Source organism: Parasteatoda tepidariorum, chromosome 3, assembly GCF_043381705.1.
Source record: "Parasteatoda tepidariorum isolate YZ-2023 chromosome 3, CAS_Ptep_4.0, whole genome shotgun sequence".
Lineage (NCBI taxonomy): Eukaryota > Metazoa > Arthropoda > Arachnida > Araneae > Theridiidae > Parasteatoda > Parasteatoda tepidariorum.
Genome location: NC_092206.1, coordinates 95,725,559 through 95,740,027, shown reverse-complemented (window position 1 = coordinate 95,740,027; position 14,469 = coordinate 95,725,559).

Below are 14,469 nucleotides of genomic sequence, written 5' to 3'. Positions count from 1 at the left end.
ATGGGAGAAGCCTTCTGTTTTCAACACACACACATTTATATACACACGATGAAGGGTAGAGATAATAAGAAGAAGAAAAAATCGAAAATAAATGCAATAAAATGGAAAAAATGTATATATATTTATTTCCACATTTGATTCAAGTAGGAAAGAAATATTAATCTTTTATTCGAGTGAGAAAAATTTTTTCGGAGAAAATGCTTTGGAAAAATAAATATTTGCTCGCATTCAATTCATTTGTTTCCGAGTCAGTGTTTTCTTTTATTTAGAAACAGGTACAAAAATTCGTTCTCAAATATGAGAAATTTAAAGTGTCTTTTCAGATAGTGTTTCGCTGAAAGTAAATTTATTGTCAGCTTTTCTTAAGAGTAATACGGATCGATATATTTACCGTTTGTGAAATCCCCTCTTTCGATGAATATTATTAGAGTTTTCTTTATACTGTTTATATGACTTGCGTAAACATCGATCCATATGAGAAAGCAATAAAAGAAATTTTTTTTAAAAAAAGAGTTATAACTTTTTATCGATATGAATTAATTCAGGATGTTTTGGTATTAAAAACATGTTAATAAGCAGTGAGATTTGGGGTATATGGATTATTTGAAAAATGTTGAGCCCTTCCTGACTGAAAATTTGCTGTTATTTCCATAACAGCAAATTTTACAAAAGCGATTGAGATGTAATAACTAACTTTTTATGCTGTTTGGTGAACTGAATTTAAAATCCATTGTTTTCAGTCCCGTAAGAGTTTTTCACAAAATAAACTTGAATATATGTCGATAATACTTATTTTACACACTCTGGAATAAGTGAGAAATTAATCCACAATTATATAGACTAGAGAGGTATTTATTTCGAACGCATTTTTAAGATTAAAGCCATATTCAGTGGAGGAGAACTGATGATACGGTTTGGTTTTTACAACAACATTTACAGCCTTCTGCAGCTCACCTCACACACTGGAAGTTACTTAAGCCAGAGAATACAAGCATAGTACTACGTAGAAAGTTACAGTTTTATGAATTTACAATATATGTATGAAATTAGCGCCTTTAGACTTTATGCACACTTGACACCAAGGGCCATCAGATGCTACACATGTTTGACATCGTTGGTCAGCAGACGCTATGCACGCTTGACACCGATGGAACATTGATTACCATTTATGGTCATATACTGGGTGTTTCTTTGACGCATATCATTAATGCTAAAACTGACCTTTCTCTATGCCCTTTTTCTAAGAAACTACTTATGATACCGCTTTGAAATTTTTTGGGAACATTTTTGATTATATCAGTTTCGTGATAATGTTTCAGCGTTAACAGGAATACTTTTTCAGTTATTAAAGACTTTAACTCAAAAACAATGAAACTTCATAAAAAATGTAAAGTTTTCAATTCATAATTTTTTTTAAAAATTCTGCCAATGACATGCATTAACATTTATTGCAGTGTAAAGATGTAGATTTAAATACTCTGTGAAAAAAATTGAAGCAATATCTTCTTCAGATGCTGAGAGTAGGTACGTCGAAAAAAAGTCAGTTTTAGTATTATTGGTATATGCTATACAGACTCCCTTTAATGCTTTTTGTAAATACAATAAAATTGAAATAGTTCGAACTAGTAAATTTATCTTAAAGTATCAAATTTACAAGTTATTTTGAATATTTTAAGTATTTTAAAAACCGTTAAATACAACTAAAAAGAAGAACAAATATTGAGCAGATAAAATGCCCAGTGACATTAGAAAATCGGTCATTATGTTGGGTCTTTTTTTTAAACTCGCAACAATTTTTAAAAAAAATAAAATTCATTTTACAAATAAATAATTCAATATTCAATAGAAACATTATATATATATGGATAATATTTGTAAACATTTTAAAATAATATTCAGATATAATGGCAAATAGTTCAACATTATTGTGTTAGACAAGCGAGTACACGTCATGCATATAAAGCCAAAAGAAATAACCCATACGTGATTTATGTTATAGTTTTGAAACAAATCCTGAACTCGTTTCAATCTTTAAAAGTTTGATCGTGCTCTAGATACCAAAAACCAACGTCTGGTCACGTACGACGCTTTCTCCTCACTCTCCAGAAATATTTCAAGATATTGCCTTTTTGGTCCATCTTGTAATCGAATTTTGATCATATTTGAAAACACAGGGAAACATTCCAAACGGTTGAAGTCGTTAGGAAACAAAATAATGCAATCAGATATAAGTATAACCCCCTGCAGATACTATTACCCCCCTACTCCTGCTGACGCATTTAAATATTTATAAAAATTATACCTTATAGATAAGAAATATTATAAACGTTGTGAGATATTTACTTTATTTCTAGTGTATGAATTTCAGAAAAATCGAGAATAAAGTTCCTACTATTTGCAATGTTAGTAAAAGGGAGTAAACGGGAAAAAAATATCAAAATGTCTGGTAAATATCAAAATTTATCATTTGTCCTTTTTCTTAAAAAAGTAATAATAAAAAGAATGTAAACTGTTTTCTGCTTTCTATTTAAAAAATATTGTAAGATTCATTTATTGTGTTTTTCTTTTTTCTTTCTTTCTTTTCTTCTCTTATTTTATTGTTTACAAAATTTTGTTGTCATGTATATTCTGCGAAATGTTATGAGTTTATTGTTTAAGATTGAACAATAGTTTCTGGTATTGGCAAGCAAGTTTCGAATTTCTGCTCTTGCAGGTTGTCTTGATTGGTGTATTATTAAAATGTTTGATTACAATTAATTAACGTCAAGAAAGCTTTGGTTCAGAAAAAGAATGAAACTATTGATATTAAAATTAAGAGTCGCACATCCACTAATGAATCGTTATCCGCATTAACAACAGAAAATGTAAAGGTATCTAAATCAAACAAATAATTTAACTACCAAGATAACTGCCAAGATAACAAAAAATACTATTACGACAAATCATGCCGACATTTTAGTAATACTATAAATAAAAATGTAATATTGCATAATCAACATATGAGGGTTTCCTTGGGGAAAAGAATATTTGTGGAAGGAAAGTCTGAACTGAAAAATATTGCATATTACATATATAATGCAATACAATGATTAAAACTATCGCATAATGTGCAAATCTCAACGAATGTTCTCGAATAAACTTTATTGAATAACGTATGTATCCCGTAAAAATGTTGTCTAAGGAACATATGCAATATAGTTACTGCATACCGACATTTTAGTAATATTATAAATGAAAATATAATAATGCGCAATCAACGCATGAGGGTTTACTAGGGGAGAGGAATATATGCTGCATCTGTAAGGGAAAATATTGCATATCGTACATATGAGGCAATTCAATGATTAAAAATATTGCAGAGCTTACATAGCTCAAGAAAAGTTCTCGAAGAAACTTTATTGAATATCTTATATCTGTTGCATCCTATAAAAATGTTGTCTTAAATGCATATGAAATACATTGGATTATAAAAAGTTACATAACGTACACATGCTACATTCCATAAAAAAATTGTGTAAGGTGCATGTGATTCAACCCACTGGATTGGCTTATTGTACGTATCCCGCATGAAAAAAATATCTTTTTAATGTCCATAAATTGGATGCATCTCACAGAAAAAAATATTGCAGATTTAAAGCATGCATGGAATATCTCGCCCATAGAAGTTATTGGAATAAGTGTATGAAGATATAAAAATTATTTTTTCTTAGGGTCTAAGAACGATGAAATTATTAGTGTACTTTACTTTTGAGAGAACCATTGTTTATTTTCTATTGGTTTCAATGGACTATAAGTGTCATATTTGGTGTCGTAGTATATTTATTAATAATTTATATCAATTGGTGTCAGAGGACTATTAGTGTCGTGTTGGTGTCATAGTATATTTTTTGACTATTGGTATCAATTGTCAATCAATGGTGTTTATTGACTATTTGTGTCAACATTAATTGAATTTAGATTAGTTCCTTAATATAAATATATTTTAAACAACTAAACTGAAAGCAAAGCTTTTTTTTGGGGGGGGGAGGGCTCATAATTTTTTAAATTTGATTTTAAGAATATTGGCCACTAGTTTATTTCACTGATTACTTTTTTTACACATTTTGATTTCAATTATTTTAATTTACAGAAACATACACCTCGAATTCAGGATTCAAAACTGCAATTTAAAATTTAACATTAAGCAACGTTTTTTTAAACTATAATTTTTAAATTATAATTTTTATGTTAAACTGCAATAAATTATTTATACTGTTTTATTAAGTATAGAAGCAAAAATAATCTACGTTATAATAGTCAGAGTAATAAAGATGAGATTGCTATCTAAGAAGAAATGATTTCCGAAGAGATGTTAGCCGAGTTAGAAATGATTACCGATGATTAGATTGATTGTCAAATGCTTAAGCCTCTTAATCGAACTATTACTTTATTCTGTGCCCTCAGATTTATCTAAAATCTAAAAGATTTTTTTAATAGCCGTTAATTTTGTTTTCTTTCGGAGCTATGTCCATAATAGTTAAGATAAGATTCAGCCTTTAGCCGCCAAATTCAGATTCTTCTATATTATACTTAAATGTATATAGTTTAACAGTTAGGTAAAAGAGGCAAAGCTATATCTTTGATCAGATTAGATTTCATTCCCTCTTTTAATGCTGTAAAAACGCTTAAATTGCTTTTCATTTGATGAAGAGCATATTTTAAAAGTTAGAAATAAAAAAGAAAAATAATAAGAGTCTTGACTCTCAGATTGCAAAAATATTTACAAACATTCTAAGTCAAACTATCGTTAATGACTAGTTAATATCAGCTTGCATAAACCTGTTGACAAACTTTAAATAATTCAATTACAAACAATTGTTTTGGAACAATAATATTAAAATAATGATATTTGGTTTGTTTTTAATACTTTTAATGAACAATCTCCAAAAGGAAGAAAAACGAACGAAATTGAATAACTTATGATTCAATTCGAAGAATTTAATATGGTGATTAAATAGTTGAGGCCATTTTTTAAGTTCAAATATCTGATACAAAAATCTCATTTTATGAATAAACGTTTCTTTTCTTTTAACGGAACTTTTGACTTTCAAGTTGTGGATCCTTATTACATACGGTAAACTTTATTTCTAATATTTGAATTCGAAGAACATGAAATCATACTCAAATAAACGAATTTTATACACTGTAAGAAATTGTTTCTCCATATACGGTCAGTGATCGATAAAATGTGTTCCAGTCACTTACCGTAAAAATAAGTGCATGCATATAAATTTAAAATGATCTTAAAATACATGTCTGCCGATAAATTTTTAAGTGTTAAATACATGGGTACTAGCCGTATATTAACATTGTGTTTGTAAAAGCTGTTTTAAGTTTGGGCTCTCACATTGTTTGTGACGTATATAGTTGATTTGGATATCTAATCAGATCAACACACTCTCCACCCAACCACAGCCAAGTACTTAACCCTTCTTTTAGAGCTCTACCTTTCAATAGCTATGGCATGAATGCCACATAGTTTTGATCCCTGTCAGACGACATGCACAGCTCCTGATCTGGTACCCCTCTATCGAAACTTCCACACCACATCCAACGAGAGGACTTGTCGTGATTGCACGTGCGCCTTGCTACATGCTGGTTGCTCTCCGTGTAGTAAAGTGACGGATGCACGTTAAATCTGTCGAGTCGCATAAGTCCTCCATGGTTCCATAGCAAATCAAAACCTCTGGGGTACTGGATTGGAGATCGTTCTCTGATTCAGGTCAAAATTACGATCTGTGGATGAATGAATGGATGTATGAATGAGTTCACCCTATAAACCGGTGTGACGAATGGTGTGGCAGAAGTTGAATTCTTGGCCATAGATGGCGCCACTGGAAAATAAGAACAATCGCACCCCCACTGCCTACAACAGGCATACGTCAACAACAACAGTCGGCTTCAAGGCTAGATGACATCTTCGCCTCCTCGCCAACAATGGTGTGAGTGGTACCATTAACCAACTGTGCCCCCTACGCGCTATCTAGGTCAACATTGGAATGGTACAGAGCTGCCATCTGCCCATAAGTTAGAAAGTTGCATATTCGTTGTACGTGGTCATCAAACTGGAAATAGTGTTAGAGAGATGTTACAGTTTTTAGGTTCCTGTAAAAGCTACGGTTTCAGTGGCCCCCTTGACAGCAAATGGAGCAACCCGGCATGAAGTTAGAAATCCTTAATATAATAAACTGGCACTTTAGCTTAACGATCAAACCTTACTAATATTGTTGAAGTCCGTGACAATTAAGGGAACTGGGTCTTTATCTCAAAGAAGGGAACTGGCCGTATAAATTAATGGCGTACGTGCTTAGGAATCTTATTGGTTTGAATATCTTACCTTTAATATGCTAATTAAATTGTGCAAACAATGTTTTATGTCATTCAAAATCAGGCATAAAGCATGCTTTCGCTGAATGAACTTATTTATTTTAAACATATTTGGATGTCAGACACTCAAAATAGGCAAAGTAGCCGCAATCTAGATAGTAGGGTTCTCATAGTACAGTCAGAAGATTCAGAACAGTAAAAAATTTAGACTCTTTACTGTTAATTTAACTATTTGTGTATTTTGACACAATTCCAGACTTAATGAAGTAAATCATAAGAGTTCTCCAAAATATAAAACTTGTTTATCGAATCATAACTATACGTTAAAAATTACTTTACTAATTCACTATTTAATTTACTAATGGTAAAAAAAAATTGAATAGTAAGGTATACAAATGTTTGCTTTAATTTTACCTGCATTCTAATAAATGAGAAAATATAAAAATTGAACAACATTGTCCAAGTAGTTCTTGAGAAACAAAAATGTTATCCAAATTGGAGCTAACCCTCATATTTAGAGACTCAAAAATCCAAATTTGATCCGGGATCAAGAATTTATACGGAGAAAACAAGCTCGTTTTTTGTTTGATTATAATGGTGGACAAATTTAGTAAACCACAAATAGATTTAAAAATAAAACATCCAATTTTTTTTTAATACTTGTTTCATTGCATCAATTTAGACTTCTTAACATTTAATTAAAAAAAAAACAATGCAAAGTCATTGTTTAAAAAAATATTATTCAAGCCTTCGTGTCTCATCAAAACTAACATAAGGTGAAACAAATAAAGATGTGCTTACATTAAAATTAAACTTAAATAAGCGACAATGCATTCACTATTATTTTTTTTAATAGTAAGGAGCATTAAACATAAATAAAAATTCTTTAGAAACGTATCTTATTGATTTTGAGTACCGGTTTCAATATACCGAATTAATTTCTAAAATAAACTCTTTAAACGGGAAAATAGTGAAAACTAAAGACGTTAAAAATATCCTCTTTATTGCACCAGATAAAGATATTATGTTATTTATGCTCTCATAATTCATTCATAATAGATAATAACTTATCTTTTCTCCTCCTGTATTTTCTTACGTCCTCAGTTAACTCTTTTTTGCAATGTTACCCTTAAAGTGTATAATTCAGTTATTACATAGAATAATTCAGTATTTCATGAAATAACTAGACAAGTCAGTTAAAGTATATAATAAATAAAATGGTTCATACTTTACCTAGTTATTCCATTAAATAATAGACGGTTGAAAAAGGTTATTAAAGGTTAAGTTATTTTATAAATTAATTGATCATAAAAAGCTAAACTCTCTCAAAAAATACTTTTTATCCCTAATACGGATGATTAATTGTTAAATAATAAGAAAAAGCAGATGATGGAATTTACTGTTGCTCAGATTAATAACTACGTTTAAAAGCAACGGAATGAATCGTACGCATGCGCAAAGTCATTGCAAAGCAGCTATAATCGGTTCAAAACTGACTAAAAGTAGATAAAATCGGTTCAAAGAATTTTCGAGTGCCGTATTCCAAACTTTAACAATCAAGTAATCGTTATAGTATGAAATACTTAGTTAAATCGTGGAATTCAATAATTTATATACTTCAACTGACTTGTCTAGTTATTCTATGAAATAACGGATTTCACGCTTTAACGATAACATACAAATACATTTTAAAATGCTTATTAAGAAATACATATATTAAAAAAAGCTATTGACCGAAAACAAGAAGATATTTCCAATTTACAAAGCATTTATATCATAAGGCATATGTATGACATTGTTAAAAAAGTTTTTGTTAAAAAATTTAGAATAAAATTTATATTTTGATAGGCTATATTTATTTGTAATTATTTAACTACATTTTCGTCTAAAAAATATGCGCCCAAACTTATAAAGATTACTCAACGTAAGTTTTTTATTGCTTTAGAAAGTTTTTCATGAGATTGAGCCCCAATTTTAGATTTTAGCTTAATTTTTGCATTCTAATTATTTGTCTGGAAATATAGTTCATGGGCAAAATAATGATCAAAAAGATTAAAATAATAAATGAATGTATGAAAAAATCAATAAAGAAATAAGTGAATAATTACTTCAAATAATAGATGAATTACGTATGTCAGAATTAAATAATACCAGGTAAGAAAAAAAATTAATAATGGAAAAAGCGTATATAGGACTGAAATTATATTTGGAACTTTAAAAAAAGTAATGAATGAAAAAAAGAATGAATGTATTGAAAAATTAATAAAAAAAATAGGAAATGGGAATTTAAATGAAAAAAAAAAACAAAGGTATGATTTTATATAAAGTTCAGTATGCAAAATATGAATACACTTAAACTAAATGTACTAGTCAATTAAAGGAAAACACAAGAATTAGTGAAAAATTGAAAGAATAAGTAATGTATGAAGGAAGGAAGGAAATTAAAATAAGATAGTAAGTTCAAAGATACTTGCACATGGTGAAGGGAAAAGAATATTTGAGAAAAATAAAGAAATTAAAACTAAACACAAACGGAGAAATAAATACGTTAGGTTTTTTTTCCTTCCCTCTTTATTTTCTCCAAATGAAAGAATAGAGGAAAAAATTAAATGATTCAATATAATGACAAAAATTGAAGGCATTGAATGATTGAAGAGAAAATGAAATATAGGAAATATGAAGAAAGGGCAGAGAGAGGAGCAATCGGAAATATATGAGGGGGAAAAAATACGACACAGAAAAAAGATGCCACTATAGGCATTACATATCCTTTAGCTTTTAAATTTCCTTGATTTATAAATTTAATTTAATCACTCTTAATTCAATAAAAATTAAATTAAAGCAATTATTTAATTTTTATCGAATTAAATAAAAAGCTAATCCAAATATTTTTATTTATTTCTCAATCAATGTAACGGCTAACTTTTTAATTCAATACAAGTGTTTAACTCATTAATGCACTGCCACGATTATTCGAATATCAAAATCTATTAATTTCACTTTTCTAAAAACTGCTAATGTCTCTAACCACAAAAATGTGTCAGTTACAGAGTTATTTTAAACTCGTGGTCTTTCTGATGATTAAATTCTAACCAGATTATTTAAAATTTGATATAGATATAATAATAAACGTGCCCAACCGGATGTTTAGAAGACAAAGAGCTGACCTCACGTACGAAAGGTCCTGGGTTTAAATCCCAAACAGGGTTTGGATGCTCTTTTAATTTCCGTATCCTATGCTGTGGGGTTGTGCAACGTAGGCCAACCTAATATAGTGCCCCTGAAAGAGTGGCCAGCAAATCTGCCTGAATGACGAGTGTCAATCGGGTGGGCATAGGAAAAAAATTATTAATAACGCGGAGTTAGCTCTGTTTTTTGCTATATTATCTATCGATAACTCGCCAACTTAGCAAACAGTAAGATTAACATGGGGACCATAGTTCCTAGATGGCGGCTATTTTGGGGGTCAGAAATCCAAATCCATTGAAAAAAATGTACGTTTAGTAATTAAGTAAATTTTTTGTGTCTGATTTTGTCACTTAAAATATCGTCTGCACTAATTAATTTGCATATTTGAGGTCGCTCCCTCGAATCATTAAGATTGAGTCTTAGATCGTGAAGATCCAATCATTAGATCAAAAGTTTTTCAAGGAGATCCGTTTTTTATTTTGCGCACTGCACAACAGAAAATTCCGTTATAATAATCACGCCTCCATAAAACTGTTGAAAATCATTTTTTTTTCTCAAAAACTATACCGACAATTACTTTATAGATGATTAAGTGTAAAGAAGGATTAAACTATCAGCAGATAAAAGTAATCAATTCAAAAAAGGAGAAACATTTAATGGCAAATTCTGTTTCATTTTTTTTTTTTTTTTTTTTTTTTTTTTTTTTNTTATCTTACTTCTGGTTTTTTTTTTTTTTTTTTTGACTTTTAAAAATTTAAAGTTTAACCTCTTCCTTACCTCAGTCCACATATGTGGTCCTTCGCTACCAAACTTTTAAAACACGCTATACGAAATTTATAGTTCTATCTTCACTGAAATATTCGTGTACTTTTATGCTTCAGGGGATTCCAAGAGATGAAAATCAGTAAGTTATTTGGGGAGAATTCCGCAAAAACAAAAGCGATATTTGAAAAATGGTGCTAAGTCCATGTGCTCGAAAACGTACATATTTTTCATACGTTATATATAATTCTGAAAATAATTATTTTTCTTCTGAGTGAATAGTTCTGTGATCAGTAAACTCATATTTACTTATAATATTTAAAAATAACACAGTCAAGATTATACAAGTCCACGTATGTACGTACGGCGAAATTTATGACTGTGTAGCAGTCTAGTGAAATCTCATAGTATTATGAGTATTTAATTTTATAGCTATTTAGATAATATTTTTATGTATATTTCAATTAATTGTTTTATATTAAGTTACATGCATAGTGCTTAAAATTTAATGTACTCTTTTTTTCCATAATTTAATCACTAAGTTTAATGTTTGCAAAAAATAAATCTAGTTACCAAATCAATGGTTGCGTTGATCGTTGTTTGTTTTCGAAATTTTAAGATGAAAGTTAATAAAAAGAAATCTTTAGCTTTTTATTATAATATGGAAGCAACTTTTTAAAATTTTCTATGTAAAACTCTTTACATACTACAGGTTGAACATATTATCCGATAGAGCCCTATAACCACTCGATCGAAACATCAACAAACATTTAAAATATTGGCCGAAAATGTAGTAAAATTTTTCAAAAGTGACGGATTAAATCTATACATTAGACTTCGTTTCTACACCGTTAGAATTTTCCTTCTGAAACTATGGTAAAATAACAGGCAGCATACTGTCCATCCGATTAACCATAAAGTTTATGGTTAGAAACATTTTATCACCTTAACGGTTCTGAAACCGTTTACAACTCATATGATTAAAAACTCGTGAATATAAAATTCTTAACGGAATTAAAACTTAAACGGATATTGCAGCTCTATAGGTGCTGCGCCATTTATATGTGAATGTCAATTTCGTATTTTTATAGGCAAGGGTCACCAATTGAAGAAAGCAGGTCATTGAAAACTCTTCATGTATTGAAGGAAAGAGAGAAATATTGTAGTATCAACCCTGGGATTCGAACTTGGGAAGAAAAGTGAAGAAAAGAACAATTATGAATGACAAGGCGATGGCGGTGATTTGTGAACAAATCGAAAAGGGGACGTGGTGCATGATATGATTTGGGAGATTATATCGATGAAATTTAGTAATGAATAATGTGATCTTACAACCACTGTTTCATTCAATTAAAAATAATTTTATTGGTTTTTGTTTAATACTAAGTTTGTCTAATTGCACTAGTTCTCTAGGAAACCAGATATATTTTCGTTATTTCGAAATTATAAATGTTTGTTACGATTTTGTGGTCAAAATTAAAATGATACCCGTAATGCGTTTTCAACTTACGGATTTGTTCACAAACTCTTATTTTCACTTACTTAATATTTTTTCAAGGGCGCATGCGCAATCTGCCAGAACTGGCGCATGCGCAATTTGCCAGTTCTGACGCATGCGCAATTGTTTGAAACTTTACGTACGGGAGCGGACGGAAGCTAACGTAAAAGTGCTAAATCTCCCTATTTACGAAAATGCAAAGGTAAACTCTTGCAATCAACATACCAGTTTAAAATAAAACTTTAAGCTCCGTGTAAAGATTTATTTATGTATGAAATAAATAACACTCTAAACAATGCAAATAAATACAACTTTTTGTGCGAATCAATTAGTTTCTACCTTTTTGGTAGTTTTGTTTTTTCTTGTAGACAGAATTTTCTTAGATAGTATATCTAGCTGATTACACACGTAGTTTATTATATTCTTTCAAAGGAAGAGAATTCTTCAGAAAATCGTCACCCCCTGAGGTATTCCTTCAGGGAGCAGACGATAAAAGAAGGGCACATCCTTTCAGTTTGTCTTTCTTATGCTAATATTTATCGGATCTTCTAAAGGAAATAGCTTAGTGGGATGAATAAAAAGAATTTAAACGAAAAAGTACAAACTTGGAAAAATAGAAACATTCGATAAGCCTTTTCCACAGATAGATAGAAAGAAAAATAAGGAATAAAAACAACACTTAGGATTGAAATGACACTATTAAATCCTAACAATGCCTGTAATGGTAGTTTTACAATATAATGATACCATTTCGAAATACAGAGTTAGAACACATAAATTGTCAGATTTTAAGCATTTATGTTTTCGAAACAGTTACACATATTATAATATATGATGTAAGAAAATAAAGAAAAATATACAAATTCAGAATATAATTTTATATTCATACATTTGTAACTGAATAAAATATAATTTTATTCAGTTACAAATGTATGATGCATGGCCCTTTTGTTTCAGTCTAAATAATTTTACCTCTAGGTTACGGTCAGTAACTGACAAAAAATGCTCCAGTCACTAAACGTAAAAACAAATTTATATCTTCAAATCTACCATGACCATAAAAATACACATCTGCCCGTAAACTTTTCGTGTAAAATATATGACCACGGACCATAAATTTACATTATACTCATACAAGTTAACTGCATCTTGGTGACTGAAGTGATTTGTCAGTCGAATCAAGACGAAATAGTGTAGTGTTGCATGGAGGGAGAGAGTTGCGTATTCGTTGAGCGTGGTTACTAGTGTAAGGGAGATCTAAAAGGTTTGTTCCTTGCCTCCGGTTGGGTTTGAACTCTGAATTTTGACCCGTAGCCTGCTGCTGTAGCCAAGTAAAGAGGTGTACAGTGTGCAAAATAAATAAAAAAACGAACCACTCTGAACAGCTTTTGATCCAATGATCGGAACTTCACCTTCTGGGACTCAATCCTAATGATTCGAAGGGGTGACCTCAAATATGCTAATTAATTAGTGCAGACGATATTTTAAGCTACAAAGTCAGACACAAAACGTACTTTCTTTGAATAAGCATACCTTTTTTCGAGGAATTCAGATTTCTGGTCCCCAAAATATAGGGGTAGTTGCAATCGGAGAAATATGGTTCCAGAAGTTTGGTCAAGAGAGCATTCTAAAATTCAGTCCCATTTATGTTAATTTTACTTTCTGCGTATTTCGCCATTTATCGAGAAGATTTTAAGCGAGTTGAAAAATTTTTGAACGTTATTATAAAATTTCTTTATACAAAGATAATAACATGCAAAAAATAGCTTTCAGTATATATTTATTATCTTGCATTATTTTATTTAATAATAGTTGAAAAATTTTTGGAATTTTCAGGATACATTTTAAAGAATATATTTTTACATGACGAGAAACAAAATTTAAGCAAAATTTGTCAAATTTTTCCTGAGAAATCGAATTTCAAAAATATTACATTAGATTAACGGATTTTATTATTGTTTACAAAAAATATTCAATTCGCTTAAAAACTTCTCGAGATATGGCGAAATACGCAAAAAAAATTGGAGCTCAGAAACCCGAATCCGTCGAAAAAAATTTATGTTTATTCAGAGAAAGTACGCTTTTGTGTCTGATTTTGCAACTTAAAATATCGTCTGCACTTATTAATTATCATATCTGAGGTCACCCTCTTGAACCATTAAGATTGAGACTTAGAACGCAAAAATCTGATCATTAAATCAAAAGTTATTCAGGGTGGTCGGTTCATTTATTCTGCTCACTGTACACCTCCGAACTGAGTTAGGAGGCTTTATATAATTATTACTCTACGAATTTTTTTAACTTCGTTACAAATTACGGTCACTTAGCTTATTCTCAAAGAAGGGAGCTGGCTGTATAAATTAACAGACGATACCAATGTTCTACTATTTGTACGTTAATTTGTACAAGCTACGTACAGTCTCTTAAATTAGAAAATAGCTATTTAAATCTTTTTGTGTGTACTGATTCACGCAATAAAAGATGAGAAAAAAAATAGTGCGTGGAGTCCCTCCACGCGGAAGAAGTTAAACTTTGCAACCTGCGACGTTAATTGTAGAAGAATCAGCAGTCGTAGAAGGATCGCTAGTTCTATTCAACGACTCTTTTTCCTGCTCCGCTCGCTTCCGTGCTCTGTAATCACGGTAATATTGTGC